We start from the raw sequence: 17,315 nt of genomic DNA, 5'->3' as shown, positions 1-17,315 counted from the left end.
AACGTGTTTATGTATGATGGTGAAGAACAAAGTGATTATTCAGCACAGATTTCTGAACATTGTTAATGAGCCTTATGAAGGAGCTGATAATGAGGGAATTTCCTGACAATGCAGTCTGTTTCTTTCAGATAAACAAGGTAAAGGTTGGACATGGAAACGACAGCTTAACTTTTCTCTGGAGTCGTCTCTTAAGACAAACGGCCAATCAGAAAAGAACAGTTCAAATACAATTAGACAAACGGCCAATCAGTAAAGAACAGTTCAAATATAATTAAACAAACGACAATCAGTAAAGAAAAGATAAAAAAAAAACATCAGATGAACGGCCAATCAGTAATGAACATTTCTAATACAATTAGACAGATGATCAAGCAGTAAAGAACAGTTCAAATACGAACAGACCAACCAGTAAAGAAAAGATAAAAAACAATCAGATGAACGACTAATCAGTTAAAGAAAAGTTCAAAAACAATCAGACAAATGACCAATCAGTAAAGAACAGTTCAAATACAACTAGACAAACAACCAATCAGTAAAGAAAAGATAAAAAACAATCAGACAAAAGGCCAATAAGTAAAGAACATTTCTACAATTAGACAAACGACCAATCAGTAAAGAACAGTTCAAATATAATCAGACAACATACCAATCATTAAAGAACAGTTCAAATACAATCAGACAAACGACCAATCAGTAAAGAACAGTTCAAATATAATCAGACAACATACCAATCATTAAAGAACAGTTCAAATACAATCAGACAAACGACCAATCAGTAAAGAACAATTCAAATACAATCAGACAAACGGCCAATCAGTAAAGAACAGCTCAAATACAATCTGACAAACGACCAATCAGTAAATAACAATCAAATACAATCAGATGAACGACCAATCAGTAAAGAACAGTTCAAATACAATCAGACGAGCAACGAATCAGTAAAGAAAAGTTAAAAATCAATACAATCATACCAACGACCACTCAGTAAAGAAAAGTTCAAAAACAATTTGAGTTTTTCACATCACAGAATGGATACTGAAAAAAAAGACAATGGCCATTACCATATTCATACCTTACTTATTCAACTGTGGATGAGATCGTGAGCAAAACATCTCATTTAGCAAACATGCGCAGATTCACATCAGCATTGCAGCAACAGCTCCCCCTTCCCCCAAACAAAATGAGTGAACATAAACTTAAAAACAGCACATTATCTCGTAAGATAAACAAGAAACATAAGTGAGTAAAAAGCTTAAAAGAAATAATGTTCAAATGGATAGTATGGCTTAAGATGAGTCTTTGGAGTAGGCAGGTAAGAAATTCAAACCAGTGTGGGACTGTGGAGTATTACTGCTGTACTACAGGATTGGGTTGAAGACATTACCAATCATGGAAGCTCTATTGCAGCATGCACCTACTGCTTTTTGGTTTCCTATTAAATTAGGTACACATGCTTTGACTAACTGACATGCTGACTGTCATAAATTCAGGATGTTCATCGCAGCATGCACCTACTGCATTTTGGGCTTACTAGTACTAAATAAGGCACAAAATCTCAAGACAAGCCAACTTGTTTTCTGTTGCACAATGTTTTTAGAGGGCCCCCTCTGTCTACAATGGTCCTTGTACTCCAAAATTCCTAGATTCTATCGATCATAAAACAAGTCAGCTTCTAGAAACTTGTAAAGAATCTAAGGCAAAGGTAGAACATAACAGAATATTAGAGGGAGAGAATTTTATATGTTAGATGATGAGGTTTAATTTCTCCCCGGGGGGAGTGGACCGATCCCGGAGGTACTGCAATACCGGGCCGATCCGCGGCAAAGGTGGAGCAAGCCCCTAGCACTTCGCCAAGACACAAAAATCAGTTTAATATCGTAGACCCCACATGGGGATCGTATCAGATATTAAGCTGATAAGAACAGATACTACACTTTGATCTTAGCCAAAAGGCCGAGAAGCGATACCGGTGAATACTTTCTCTCCTCTCCTACTGACAAGCACTGCTTTCACCCTGCAGTGACAAGTGAGGGTAAGAATGACACCTTTCCCAGAACAACACAGGTGGTACTGATGTCAATCGATGTCCATTAGCAGAGCAATCGATGTCCATTACACACACGTTGATCTCTTGCCACACCACAAAGAGCACATCATAGGCACATCATTGGTAAAAAAAAAATCCCAAGATCTTTATGCTCTTCTCAGCCTGTTCATCTGCGATCAGATCTGTTATAAAGTGTTTCACTGTGTGGTGGTACGTCTTCCACGGACTAGATCAGAGTCAATACGTAATACTGACTTCCTAATAATGTACACTAACCTACAATCTTTGCTTACTCAAGGAGTAAGCCTACAAACTACTTTGTTTTGTTGTCTTCCTTGTTGTAATAAAATATAGGGTATTTATTTTAACTTTTGTTGGTAAAACAACGCTCTTTTTGACCATGGATTTTAGCATGTTGTTTCTGAAATTACACCTTTGTGGTCCTTTTTAAGGTACACTTGGACTCAGTACATTAGTTTCAAAGGCATTTCTCAACAGACCATGGTTGAACAAAGCTGTGTGCCTATATAGTACTCATCTAAAGCCCCACGGTGCAATGGAACGATTTCAACTGACATTTGCAAATATACTTACTATATAAAAAAAAAAAACGGCAATGAAGTAATCCATTTACACAGGCATCAACAATTTACTCACGCTGAATGAATCTTGGAAAACACCAGAAGGAGCCCATCAATGTTTATAATGGATATATACTATGACTACCTGGCCACACTCATTCAAATTCGTTTGGCTATGCACTTTCTGTGAAGTGTTTAGAATGAATTCTTTTGGTCATGCACTTTCCGGGAAGTGTATAAAATGAATCCTTTTGGTCATGCACTTACTGTGAAGTGTATACAATGAATCTTTTTGGTCATGCACTTACTGTGAAGTGTATATATAAAATGAATCTTTATGGTCATGCAATTACTGTGAAGTGTATAAAATGAATTATTTGGTCATGCGCTTACTGTAAAGTGTGCAAAATACAAGTTTAGAGATGAACAAGGGAGAAGAAAACTCCCAAGAGCTTGGCTACATGGGATGCAGGGATGCTGGAATAACATGGGTCTCAGTATCATGAAAACGTGTGTGTATGTATGAAGGGGAAAAACAAAGTGATTATTCAGCACAGATTTCTGCACATAGTTAATGAGCCTTATGAAGGAGCTGATGATGTGGGAATTTCCTGATAATGATGTCCGTTTCTTTCGGATAAACAAGGTAAAGATTGGACATGGAAATGACAGCTTAACTTTTCTCTGGCGCCATCTCTAAGACAAATGGCCAAACAAAGTTCCAATAAAATATAAGTTGTTCACATCACAGAATGAATACTGAAAAAAAGACAACAGCCATTGTCATGTTCATACGTTACTACTTATTCAATTGTGGATGAGTTCGTGTGCAAAACATCTCCACATTTAGCAAAGATGCACAGATTCCCCGAAACATAACGAGTGAAAATAATCTTAAAAACTGCACATTATCTCGTAGGTCAAACAAGAAAAATAAGTGGGTAAAAAGCATAAAAGAAATAATGTCCAAATGGATAGTATGCCTTAAGATAAGTCTGTGGAGTAGGCTGGTAAGAACCCAGCATGTATTCAAACCAGTAATATTACGTATTACCTATTCAGGATGTTCATAGCAGCATGCACCTACTGCATTTTGGGCTTAATAGTACTAAATACGGCACAAAATCTCAGATGAGCCAACTTGTTTTCTGTTGCGCAATGTTTTTAGAGGGCCCCCTGTCTACATTGGTCCTTGTACTCCAAAATTCCTAGATTCTTTCCATCTTTAACAGCTTCAAGAAACTTGTAAACATTCTAAAGCAAAATTAGAACATAACAGAATATTAGAGGGAGAGAATTTTATGTTAGATGATAAGGTTTAATTTCTCCCCGGGGGGAGTGGACCAATCCCGGAGGTACTGCAATACCGGGCCGATCCGCGGCAAAGGTGGAGCAAGCCCCTAGCACTTCGCCAAGACACAAAAATCAGTTTAATATCGTAGACCCCACATGGGGATCGTATCAGATATTAAGCTGATAAGAACAGATACTACACTTTGATCTTAGCCAAAAGGCCGAGAAGCGATACTAGTGAAGACTTTCTCTCCTCTCCTACTGACAAGCACTACTTTCACTCTGCAGTGACAAGTGAGGGTAAGAATGACACGTTTCCAAGACCAACACATGCGGGCGGTATTAATGTTACAAAACAATCATGGTTTATCTATTACACGGTATTATTATTCTCGGGCTTTAATACCTTGATACATGTACAAAGAGCACGTCATGGCAAGTAATACCACGCGATTTTCCAACTCATCTTTGCCTATTCATCTACATGCAGATAAGTTCAATACCCTATCGTTCCTTGCAAAAGGGGTCGAATCTCGTGTAATGGAGGCAGTCGTAGAGACATTTAAGAAGCCTCCTGAGGTTTCTGTGATCACCTGATTGTTTTGAAAGTGTCTGAGATAGATGGAGGCCAGTGTTGTACTACTTCCCCTACCTCAAAAGTTCATTTGGCTTTTCCCTTTTCCAGTGAGTCATCCAGCACAATTTTGGAAGTATTTTTCAGGAAAATGACTCAATGCTTTCTGTGGACATGCAGAAAATTTCTTTCCATGTCTAGTTAACGTTTCCCTCTTGCAAGTAACTACCTTCAATTGGTGTTTGCAGGGAAAGGATGCCTATTCAAGGCTCTTGTGTTTTTGGGCCACAAGTTTTTATGAGTGCATTTATGCCAATGGGGAATTTGTGTTATTCGAGTTGCACACAATTTGAATGTCTGGCACAGTTTTTGGACATTCTTTTCAATCAACAAATATCATTGCTAGTCCAATTGCAGCCTTTGGTCTATCTGTAGATGAAAATAGATTTTCCATTTACAAGCTTTTCTCAAGGAGAAATAGTTATTAAATTTATTTTTGGGAGCGACTACAGATCCGCAGATGATCGATTTTCGTGGGGAAAAATCTCAAATAAAGTAACTACATGTATAATGCATATTTGTTAATGAGAAGGGGAACAGTATAATTGCTAATGACAACGTTTTTGAAGTTGTTCCAGTGAAAATAAAGCCTATAAAACTTCAAATGGTAAAGGGGGACACAGTGGGAAACCGGGGTTTTTGGGTGGGGGGAAGTGGCCTTGGACTTTCACGGCGCCCGAAACTTTCAATTCCCGGTTTTGTGACCCAAACCCTTTACCCTGAATACAAAAGTTTGACCTCTTACTCTGCATTCAAGGTTGACGTAGGCTAGGCTAGTCTAGGACCCCTTACTTTGCAGAACTTTTGAACCACTAGCCTTCATGTAAAACGTCTAGCCTAGGCTACCACTAACCGACATTAAATTAAATGCTAGGACCCACTACTTTGCATACATAACTTTGAACCACAACTTTACATGTAAACGACAGACTAGCCTAGGCTACCACTAACCAGAATTACAGATAAATTAGTTGTTAACGGTGAATATGTTTGTGTGTGCTGTCAGTAAGGCCGTGGCGGAACGGCGCTTCGCGCCTTATCTGCATATTTAAAGATTCTTGGCAAGCACAGTATGTTCTGGCAAGAGGTAATGTTGCACTGCGCGCTAGCCACAGGGGTTACAGTAAGGCCGTGGCGGAACAGCGCTTCGCGCCTTATCCGCATATTTAAAGATTCCTGGCAAGCACGGTATGTTCTGGCAAGAGGTTATGTTGTGCTGTGCGCGCTAGCCACAGGGGTTACAAAGAATTAGCCACAGTACAAACAAAATACACGACTAGCCTAGGCTATAAATCCCCCCCATAACTGTAACATTAAACACCTTACTCGTTTGCCACGGCCTTACTGTTCGAACAAGTGCTTCGGTACTGGCTTCGAAATAACCGAAACACTAGTTTACATACAAATTGCGACATCACACATGTTCCTACGTGCCCACCATCGGGCCGATAGATCTGTCCGAACACGTGCTTCGGTACTGGCTTCGAACTAATTGAAAAAATAGTATACGTACAGATTGCGTCATTATGCGTGTTCCTACATGCCCACCATCGGGCTGATAGATCTGTTCGAACACGTGCTTCGGTACTGGCTTCGAACTAACCGAAACACTAGTTTAGGATAGCAAAAATTAATATACAACTTACCTTATTCAAATTTCAAAGTCGCTGTTGTCCGACGACCATGAAGGGGTACATGAAGGCATCAGTCTCGGGCTCTTTGAAACGGGTGGGGGATCACGTGGCTCGCTGGTAGGTCCTGGTCTTATTGTTTCGGACCGGGAAATCAAATCTGAGATGGGGGATGTCGGGCGACTTTTGAGCGGATAGACACATTTGATCAATTTCAGGAACGCCCGAAATGGACACAGAACATCTTGTAGATACCGCTTCTGGATACAGTACGTAGAAAAAGCTTTCGTAAAGTTCTTTCTGCCTACCGTGTCTCGGTAGCGCGCTCCGTTTAAGAACATGCCACTGCAATTCTATAGTGTTCGTGTGTACATTCAGGTCGTCCGGGCTAACAAAGTTAACGCTGTGGTTCACAACATTATGCGCAAAATAATGATCCCGGACTTTCCTGTACGACTTCCAGCAATCAGATACGATTTTGGTTTCTGGATGTAAGTTATCAAGCAACACAGGTAACAGAGTTTCGACAGAACGGTCAGGAACCACCTTGAAAAAGGTCTCGCGTGTCTATCGGTCAATGCCACCGAACACCCAAGATCCGTACACCTTTTGGCCACTCTTGTACTTCCGTTTGCCAAATTTAGATTCGTCGATCTCAAGAATACGACCAGGACCACTGATTTTCTTATTATCAGCACACAGGATTTGGCAACATATATCCCTACAAAAATTATACCAATCCACCATGGTGTTAGTTGCTAGAGGCATAACAAAATCCCTTACAACACACTGTGGGGTTTTCTTGCTGAAACAAAATATTAATATAATAATTGTTTCTAGGGACAAACGCAACTTTTCAAAAAAGGACCTGTGCTGAACTGATACCTTCTTACCGCACTTGCTGTTTGTACAGCCCCACATGTAAATTGATTGGCCTGTGGCCTTGCTGGTCCCATCTTTCATGAACCGTCGGTTCGCTATGTTGCACGTTGTACACAACCCCGAATAGTCCCCAAGTAAACCTTCTCTGTACAACCACTTCATAAATTTGTCGGTGTTGTGTAGGAACTCAATCAGAATACTAATATACAAATGCATATGTTTATCGAACTCGTCTGCTGTAACACTTTTCGGAAATAATACTGCGTGTGTTCTATCCATGTCGGCAGTGGGGAGCGGAAAGGGCGAATTCTGTGAGTGCAGGTATGGGTCTGATTCATATTCATGGGACACGTTTTTATTGGTTGGAAGGAAGTTAACCCATGTCCCTTGGGGATGACTTGGGTCAACCTGATACAGGATTGGTTTGATTTAAAATTCCCTCGTTGGGGGCGGGCCGACGTACAGCGCCTGTCCGCAGCCAACTCAAGAACTACGGGAGCTCCGACCGCCGTGTCACCCTTCACATCAAGTGGGTACTTGGAAAAATTTATGTTTCATGGGAAATATTGGCGGATGGTATTTTGGTGTAAATTGGTCGGATAAGTGACTTCAGGTATATTTTGGAATTCTGGACAACTTTTATTCTATGCATTTTGTTATTTGGGGTAATGGTTTTGGAAGTGTAGGATCTGCCTGTGGATCTGTAAACTACCCTATTTTAGCTTCTAAGAGGTTTTCAGCCCTTGTTGGAGTTCCAAGGGAAGCATTGGTTTTAGCCTCTTGGCCATTTGACATTTTAGGAATAGTTTTGAGCCTGGCCAGGGTCAGAATGAGACCCTTTCTTTTACCTGCAAATGCATGGCACAGGTAGTCCAACATTAAATTTCTCACGGGGAAGAAAGAACCTAGACCTGCATGTTCTTTTTAGATGACTCATGACAATCTAGGGTGCCTAAATGATGGATCTAGAAACTGGAAGTTTGATTTGGATTTGATGTCACTTCTAAAAATATAATCTTGCACTCTAGCAGTCTGAAAGAGCTAAACACAGTGGAAGTGGTAATACCAACAAGTAATAACTGTTCTTGAAAAACACAACTGCCCTACTTACTGTATGTTTACACACTCATTTTTTTACATAAAAAATAATTTTAGACCAGCCAGATGTTCATATCATTAACATTTATTCCTTAATGCTCAATCTAGCAGAGGCCCATCTTGTTTGGACAGAAACAGGGTTTAGTGTTGATTCCTTGTTTCTGTAGGAAGGAATGATGGGTTAAAAAATCAGCTAAGCAGAAAGAATCCAACTACGTAATGACAGAATGGTTTTGGAAGCCTTGCATACAGAAAAAGAAAAGCCATCGATGAACACCATCCAAGAGATCTTTCCCCTTCCTACAGCTACCAGGAGACCAACAACGAACACCCCACACAACGCATGTACCAATCAGAATTCAACTGCTGTAGAGTTGTTTTTTATTTAGCCAGCCTTATGCCAGCACAGGTTCTTGCTCATAGAACAGCCCATATGCGAGCTGTAGAGTGGAATTCTCCTGCCTTCCCCAGCAATACAATGGTGCTCGCATGCAGGACCAGCCTCAACTATCGACCCATGAGAGACAGCTTACTAGCTTAGGCCTAAAAGGATACCCCAAGGCATCCAATGATAATCCAACACAGAATTTGACCCCTCCCATAAAAGCCAATGATGATAATAAATGCATAGGCACTTTCTTGCTAAAAATGTTAATAGTAGAACCAAAAGGTCTGTCTGTTGGCAAGACCAAAAAGTAAGTATCCCTATACACAAAATGAACCAAATACAGGCACTGCTACAACAGCAAACTGCAGACTGGGAGCAAACAAGGTATGCCTTTTCCTTCCTTCAAGAGTTCTAACACTAAAATATATACTTTTTAAGATTATTCTTGTTTAATTACGAAAACAAAAGGGCGCCTACAGTTTAGTTGGCCAAGAGTATCGTCTGCTAGATAATTGGCGGACGAATACAAACAAAATGGTGCCACATGATGGCGGCCGAATGGAAGATAATATTTTGGTAAAACTTGACAAAGCTAGTGCGTATGTTTTGGCCCAATTTACGAAAACGTGCAGTAAAAGATTATATAAATTGTATTTTCAGGCGTAATTTTTGTGAAACAGTAAGGGGGGACCTATTGGGAAACCGGGGTTTTTGGGTAGGGGGGGAAACAAAGATGACGACAATTAACAATAGGAAATCCACGAAACGGCTGTATGGCTGACCCTCTACTCTACATTCGTTCGGACATTAGATGCGCACCCTGGCTAACTAAACTGTCCCCCTACTCTACATTCGTAGTTAGAACATATGGGCTGTTAGCCTAAGTGGACGTTCGGGCATGAGATGCGTGGCCTGGCTAACTAAACTGACCCCTAACCAAATGAACCAACCTAACCTGACTTAGGGAGCGTGCCCTAACCTGGCAGGGGGGCAACCCCCAGTATGGCAACAATGATTGTGACCTAAGCAAACGAACCAACCTAACCTGAATTTGGAAGTGTACCCTAACCTGGCCAGGGGGCTTTGCTCCCTGAACCCCCTAGTATGGTAACGAAAGTTGTTACCTAACCAAACGAACCACACTAACATGACTTAGGGCACAAAACTGTCTTCCTCTTTCACAAGGCTCATTTTTCGCCTCTTTGCAGTGTTCACATCGACCACTAAAATCGTCTAAAAGGCCACTTTAAAAAAGGAACGAACGTAACACGTCAATATCGTCACAGAACTTGATCAAGTCCGAAAACGTAACCGGGTTAGCAGTGGCAAAAGCAACGTGCAACGGATGAGTATACGGCGACGCCATGTTGACTGTTTTGAATGGTCGCGCCTCACGGGTGTTGGTGGTAGGTCTTCCAGGTTGAAGGGACTACTTACCTGTGCAGATGGATTTGGTTGTTGTGTGGCTGGGTCGGGTCATGGAACTACTTACCTTGGCGGAGAGATTATGGGCCTGGCAAAAGGTGTTGCATGGCCTAGCCAACCAAACTGTAAACTACCTCAACAAATGTAACCACATACCTAATTTCACCCAATTTATATATACTCTATCAACACCCACTGAAAGGCAGCGGTCATTAACATCAGTATACCTTGTTGTTCCTGCTACTTTCTTGACACAACTTTCTATTGTATTGTTTCTCTTCAGTTACATATTATCCCCGATGATGATTTTGTCTTTTATCATTATTTGTTGAGCTGCGCAGCCACCACCGGACCTATGAAAAAAAAGTGTCCAAGGACCTGTGGACAATATCCTTCAGGTAGAAGGAAGTGAAAGTGGTCTGATGAAGCCAAGAACCAACCATTCAAAATCCCATGAACAAAAAAGTTCTGGAGCGCTTACAGTTCAGTTGACAACGGGTTTCGTCTGCTATGGAATCGGTGGAGCAATACAAACAAGATGGCGGACGCTTTGTTTTGGCGCCCGGTTTAAAAACCCCGAAACCTATAAAAACGATAATGGGGGACCCTTTTGGGAACCGGGGTTTTTGGGTGGGGGAGTTCATGCGAGTAAATGAAAACGGTAAGGGGGGAGCCATTGGGAAACCGGGGTTTTTGGGTGGGGGGAAACCCAGATGACGACAATGGACACGAAAAACAACAAAACCCTAGCAGACGAAACCCGTTGCCAAGTAAACTGTAAGAGCTCACGTACCAACAAAAATGTAGGAGGTCCCGTCCCCCGTTGTGTTAGGCTAACCAAACGACGGCAATGAACACTAAAAACCATGAAACCCAAGCAAAAAAAAACCAGTGGCCAACTAAACTGTATGAGCTCCCGTTCCAACTAAACTGTAGGAGCTCCTGTTCCAACTAAACTGTAGGAGTTCCAACTAAACTGTAGGAGCTCCGGTGAACGTAACCAAACGAACCAACCTAACCAAACTTAGGCCGCGTGCCCTTACCTGGCCGGGGGGCTTCGCCCCCCTGGACCCCACAGTATAGTATATTAAGTGATTGCTACCTAACCAAAGGAACCGACCTAACCAAACTAAGTCTGCATGTCCTTACTGGCCGGGGGCTTCGCCCCCCTGGACCCCCCTGTGTAGTAAGTTAACAATTATAAATATCTAACCAATATAACTTGTCCATTAATATGGCTGCCACCCGTATATCCTTACTGATAACTAAACAAAATGACAATTTGTCGAAAATTGCATTTTTCCTAACTATACAAACCTGAGGTCCTTTAACAATAGGAAGGTAACTAGCGGCAGCTGGGACGGTCGTAAGCTTCGAACAAGGGGAGAACGGTAGTTAACTGCTTGTCCGATCGTGCGCGCGCGCCCGAGAGGTGAAGAATCACTTTTGCTTTAGGCCCATGCAAAAAGTTGCAGAGTGAGGGGTGGCATGAGGTGGGACTATATGTAAAGGACCTCAGGTTTGTATAGTTAGGAAAAATGCAATTTTCGACAAATTGTCATTTGTTCCGATACGTAATACAAACCCTCGGTCCTTTAACAATAGGAAGACTCACTTCTTGGTGGGAGGAATCTGAGTCTTTTTGGTGAACAGACTGGTGTTCGTCCAACCCTGGAGTGCCTCCCTGGTCGTAAGAGCAAGGGAGGGATCCAAACCTCTGTCCGATTGATCGGGGTGTGCACCGCAGGATCAATGGTCAGACCTCTGGGCCAAGTACTAAGAGAGAGGCAAGCGTATCTCTTCGTACCAGCAAGCAAGAACTTGTTCCTGTTTGCAAGAGACAATCATAAAATGATGGGTTTGTCTCAATTGGCATCCACTTCCTCCCCCTTGTTGGAGGAAGTGGTGGATATTTACTCCTATCCCTACTGAAAGGGATAGGATGGTGCTCTATTGAGTAGCTCACCTGCATCTCGTCCTTACCCAGCAGGGTGACGACCGTGTCCCTCTACCCAAAGGTAGAGGGAAGAAAAAGTGGGAAGAGGAGCCAGTCACACTCTCATTCCTCATCCATTCTTACGGTCACACCAGGACTCGATGCTGTTCAGCCCTGCGAGGGTCTGGGTTAACTACACAACGTGTTGAGCAACCACCACGGTTCCCAAGGAAAAAGATCCAAGGAACTGTGGGCAATATCCTGAAGGTAGAAGGAGGTGCATGCGGTCCGGTTGGACCAGGCGCCTGCCTTCATTACCTGCGCCACGGAGAAGTTCTTGCGGAACGCGAGAGAATGATGAAGAGGCGTCCACACTCATCCTGGGTGTCGAGTTTCTTCAGACAGCTCCGTCGCACCTTCACAGGACAAAGCAGCATAGCCTTCGTATCGGAGGCGGTGACGTCCATTAGGGAGGGTATTGTGAAGGACTCGAACCAATCGTCAGTTACCGAAGGGTTCTGAGTCTTCGCTACGAAGATCGGTACGAAATCGAGCGTCACAAATCCCCATCCCTTTGTGCTTGACTTCTCAAGAGAAGTCATGCAGTTACCTAAGACGAAAAGAAGGGAATAGTCGTATGACCTATCCCTCTTCTCGACTTTGGTTATGTACAGTACTCATACTGACAAGCTATTAAGACGAAGTAATGATTGCTCTGGAACAACCGAACTAAGTCCACAGCATAGTTCGTAACTGACTCGGACGCTCTGACAGCTGCCGACTGACTGGTTCGGAATCAGTAGAGGCAAGTTGTCCAAGCATCCGGGTAAGTCACGTGACCTTCGCCCTTTAAAGAGTTTTATGCTGAGAGACCAAACAAATAAAATATTTGTTAGTCACCGATGCCGGACGGCGCGGCGATGATTCTCTTAATGCATAAGCTCAAAAGGCGAAAGTCAATTGCCTTCAAAAGACCGAGGTCCCTGATGGCAAGAAAATCTCATAGACGTTGAATCTCAGCTTAAGGAGAAACAACACTATGTGACGTTGAAGACGAAGGTAGGCAATGAATGCAACCTACGTCTTCCAGCTGAATCGAGAGAAGGAATCTCAAGATTCTAAACCTGTGCTTACAAATGACTGAAAACGCTAACCGCCATTTCATTGCTGTCCGTTGTGCAATGAAAGCGGGGCGTTCTTCAGTAATGAAACACAGGGGAGAGCCGCTTGAAGAACTGCTTCTCATGGGCTGAACGTTTGGAAGTAGAGCTGGCAGGTGTGGGAGTAGGACGCGATGTCTTTCAATACATCTGCTAATCCGGGGTGAACAATGAACAATTGTACACCTCCGAATACAAGATATTTTGAGGACAAACTCAGATTCCGCAAAAATCATTCGCATTATCGGGATACAATGCAGCAAGAGACTATTACAGAATTCTGTTACCGTGCGGTAAACAGAAAGATGAGAGTCGAATAGATATCTCTGTTTAAAATTCTCGCAATACCGAAGACGATGAATACTAGCGTTTCTCAGCAGTAGATGGTCATTCATGTATGCGAGAATCCCCGTTAATCAGAGACTTAAGTCCGTGATTGTTGGGCAGAGATACGGTTGTTATTCAATCAAAGCAGGTGAGAAAGACATAAACAACCGTCTATCTCAAAGCGGCAGCTGATACTGAAATGCCTCGGGCAATTCAATACGCAGTAGCTGTCGCTGACTCGTCATCCTGAGTTGCCAAGTAATCCTTTCCACGAAGGAATGCGTTCGGCTAGAACCACCGAGCATAAAAAGATATGCTCGAGCAATTATATTTAAGCGAAACGAATTTCGGTAAATATAAAAGCTAAAATGGTGTTGTTGTGACTAACACCATAAGTATATAAAATTGAAACTGGAAACTCCTGGGAGGTTGCAGGCAACCCGGTTGCAGTTCAATTAGAATACTTTTCGTCTAAGTCGCAATCCGTCCGAATAACCAGGATATGCGCCTACCCCTCGGACCATTCAACTGCTTAGCAGAATCATGTCGCGAGGTTAATATACGTAGTATATTTGTAGGATTCTGATCTCCATCCTAAATTCTTTCCTTCAAGAAAACAAAATAAGGATTGGAGATCGACCACCTTCGTTCTCTATTAAAGAGAGTGAAGGAGAAGTCTTCCTCGAAGGAAAGCTTCAATGGTGAACAGAATACTAAGACGATAGTTCCAGCCAAACTGGATATTCCCGTCCGTTCTTCTCTATTCCAGGTTGGTCGCCTACTGTGAGATAGTCTTCTTTCAGCAGCAGTCTTCTCCCTAATGCTAGAAATTCCAGGAATTCGAGCATAGGCGAGGTTCCCGATTATCGTGTAACATATCGAAGATTCTCGTCTCGCTCACTTTGGACCGTGGTCTCGCCTAAGTGTTTGGAGATCGTAAGAACTCTAAACACTCTGAATGCGATAGAAATTCCGTAGAATTCTAAGAACAGTCTGCGAAACCCCCACCGAATTCGTCAAACGATATCGGCTGGTGGTCCTCTCGATTCCCGTAGAAATCGAGAATGGGGCAGGATCCCTCCTCAACGACCGGGGCTTACGTCAGGTAGGACCCGAAGGTCCCCCCTGGTAGCGCAGTCCCCAACGTGGGATCCTACAGAGAAATCTCTGTAGGATCCTTCCCCTTTCCCTCGTAGCCGTAAGGAGAGAGGGAATGGGGGAGGAATTGGATACTCGCTCGCCTTCCCAGTGGAACTAGTAGTTGGAGAAGAGTAGGAGCAGCCATCGCCTTGCGGCGATGGCCTCTTCAGAGTCTGGGAAAACGTATCGTCAGGAGAAAACGTTTTTGTTTTCCCCGAGAGGGTTACGAACTCTCACTGTAGGTAAGGGTCTGCCGCCACTGTGAACGTCGTCTGGGTGGGGCTGATCGACACCTGACAGGAGAGAGCCGATACCGTCCTCCGACTCATTCCAGTCCTCGTCGAGGTCGAAACCTCTCAGGAGGACCGAAAGGAGTATTTAAATACGGTGTCCGAAGACACGTAGAAACGCCGCTGTCGCAGTAGAGGAGGTGGAAGTAGCTTGATCGACCGGCCAGAACTGAGAGAGCCTTCTTGTCCGGAGACGAGAGACTCTGGTTCAAGACAGAATCGGTAAGCTCCGATCGCGGCATACCCACCGTCGGTTTGGGTTCCCTCTCGGGCCCCAAAACGACTCGAGCAGAGACATGGGCTCTGCTGGTGGGAGCGGCGATCCTTCCCCCGGTGTTGTGCTGACGAATCAGTGCAATAACCTGGGTAAAGTTACTCTGAATCTCGGAAGTTACAGCGTCTTGAGGAGTAGGACCGTCCAGTCCCTCCAACAAGAGCAGCTCCCAGGACCCTCCTCCTTCAGAAGAAGGACCAGCAACAGATCCCTGACGGTTGCCTCCAATCACTTGCGCGTACGTCCTGGTTGGTCCTAAGACCAACCTGGCACGTGCGGCGTAGTGACGGGATCGTGAGCGGCGCATCTCTCACGATCACTCCTATATACCATAGCTCTTCCTGGCGTATGCCGAGGAAGTTGAAGGTATCGGAGAGACAGAACTGACGCTAACCCCCCTCTCCCCCTGACGGTCGCCTCCAATCACTTGCGCGTACGTCCTGGTTGTCCTAAGACCATACGTGGCACGTGCGGCGTCGTGACGGGATCGTGAGCGGCGCACCTCTCACGATCACTCCTAGCTACCTCGCTCTTCCCGGTGTAGCCCGAGGAAGTTGAAGGTAGTGGAGAGACAGACCTGACGCTCCCCCCCCCCCCCGCTCGCTGGCAGGACCAGCGTACGTGGGGGGCTGCAGCCGATCACCAACCCGCGGTGGGGATCGATCTGCAGGCCTGGCCGTGCCGCTCACCTGTGGCGAGCGGCTCGACTGAGCACGTCGACCCCGGTCCCGTGCGTCAGACGAGCTGCTGCTGGTCACCGTATCCGCCCGGAAAATCCCTGTGGGAGCGGCGGTCAGGTGACCTGCAGAGCTCGCTTTCGCCGTGAGACCGGTGAGCGTCCTCGCGGCACTGTCAAAACCGCTGGTACCAGCCGAGGCTGGTAACCGTCGGTCGAGGGGACCTGGGGGACCTCTTCCCAGCCTCAACCCGCCCTGGCCGGTCAGAGACCGTCACGTCCACCCGAGGTACCGGCTGGTCGCTGCGAGAGCGGCCGCTGGCCTGGCGAGAGTCACCTGAGCGGCTCTCGACAGTCTTCTGCTCCGTGCCTCGGTCATGACGCTGAGCGAACTCAGGCGTCTTAACTTTGGCTGCACGGTCACCCGAAGGAGATCGTACACTCGGAACTTCTCGCGGACGAGAAACCGAGCCGGTACCTGGCTTAGCAGCAGAGCTGCCAAGACCAGGCGAGGGTGTACCCGTCTTCTTCTTCTTCTCAGAAGGGGAGACGGGCCCCGTTCCCGAAGGAACAGGAGGACCAGCAGAAGAACCCCCCCGTCACACCGGAATGTGACGAGCCCTTCGAAGTTCCCGAAGGAGTCTTCTTAGGGGGAATAACAAAAACACGGTTACCAGCTGGTCGCTGCGAGAGCGGCCGCTGGCCTGGCGAGAGTCCACCTGAGCGGTTCTCGCCAGCCTTCTGCTCCGTGCCGTGGTCTTGGCGCCGAGCGAACTCTGGCGCCGAAACTTTGGCTGCACGGTCTCCCGAGGGGGAGAAGCGTACACTCGGGATCTCCCGCGAACGAGAAGACCGAGCCGGAACCTGGTCGTAGCGGCATCGCCGCTAGCACCAGGCGAGGAGTACCAGAGCTAACCGATACTCCTCTGGTCCCCGTCTATCTCTTCCTTACGGAAGGGGAACGGGCCCCGCTCCCGAAGGACGGAGCAGGAGGACCAGCAGAAGGACCCCCCCGTCCCACCGAGGTGGGACGGGCCCTTAGAAGTTCCCAGAAGGAGACTTCTTAGGGGGGGAGGCAGCCTTCTTCTTCTTCGGCTTATGGGCCTTAGAAGTCGAAGGGAAGAGGCAGCAACAGACGAAGATGACACCTTCCTCTTCTTCGTCAGCTCACGCAGGACAGTCGTCAGGTCCTCCATCCAGGCCGGAGTCGGGCCTATTGCCGAAGCAACACGGCCCGACTGCACCTGTCCGGAAGGACCTGGGACTGGGGAAGACACACCATGGGCAGGACCAGCATGGACAGGCGCAGGAACCAGGAGCGGACAGGAACAGCAACCAGCTCAGGAGCGGCAGGAACAGCGGCAGCGGTAAACACAGAAGGGACAGCCAAGCCAGTAGCGGGAACCACATCAGTGACAGGTACGGCAGGCCAGCCATCGCCTCGTAGAATCATCGGCAGCCAGCGCGGGGTACTGGCGGCCGGTCCAGGGCGAGCTGCTGGAACAGCGGAAGTCTGGGGCAGGCAACACGAAG

General features: G+C 45.5%; 1 protein-coding gene and 2 non-coding genes across 7 annotated transcripts in view; all 3 read right to left on the bottom strand.

Moving 5' to 3' along the window:
- LOC135194931 (uncharacterized) overlaps positions 1-17,315 on the bottom strand; it is a 1,136,289-nt gene that overhangs the window by 924,339 nt on the left and 194,635 nt on the right. The gene's annotated exons all lie outside the window — the stretch shown is intronic.
- LOC135195142 (U2 spliceosomal RNA) lies at positions 1,773-1,965 on the bottom strand. Its single transcript, XR_010310106.1, has one exon. It is a non-coding gene; the product is annotated as a U2 spliceosomal RNA (small nuclear RNA).
- On the bottom strand, positions 3,962-4,154 carry LOC135195108 (U2 spliceosomal RNA). Its single transcript, XR_010310074.1, has one exon. It is a non-coding gene; the product is annotated as a U2 spliceosomal RNA (small nuclear RNA).

This window comes from Macrobrachium nipponense, chromosome 15, assembly GCF_015104395.2.
Source record: "Macrobrachium nipponense isolate FS-2020 chromosome 15, ASM1510439v2, whole genome shotgun sequence".
In the NCBI taxonomy this organism is placed as follows: domain Eukaryota; kingdom Metazoa; phylum Arthropoda; class Malacostraca; order Decapoda; family Palaemonidae; genus Macrobrachium; species Macrobrachium nipponense.
Note: the sequence above shows the minus strand (reverse complement) of the source record. Positions and strands in the feature narration are given on the sequence as shown.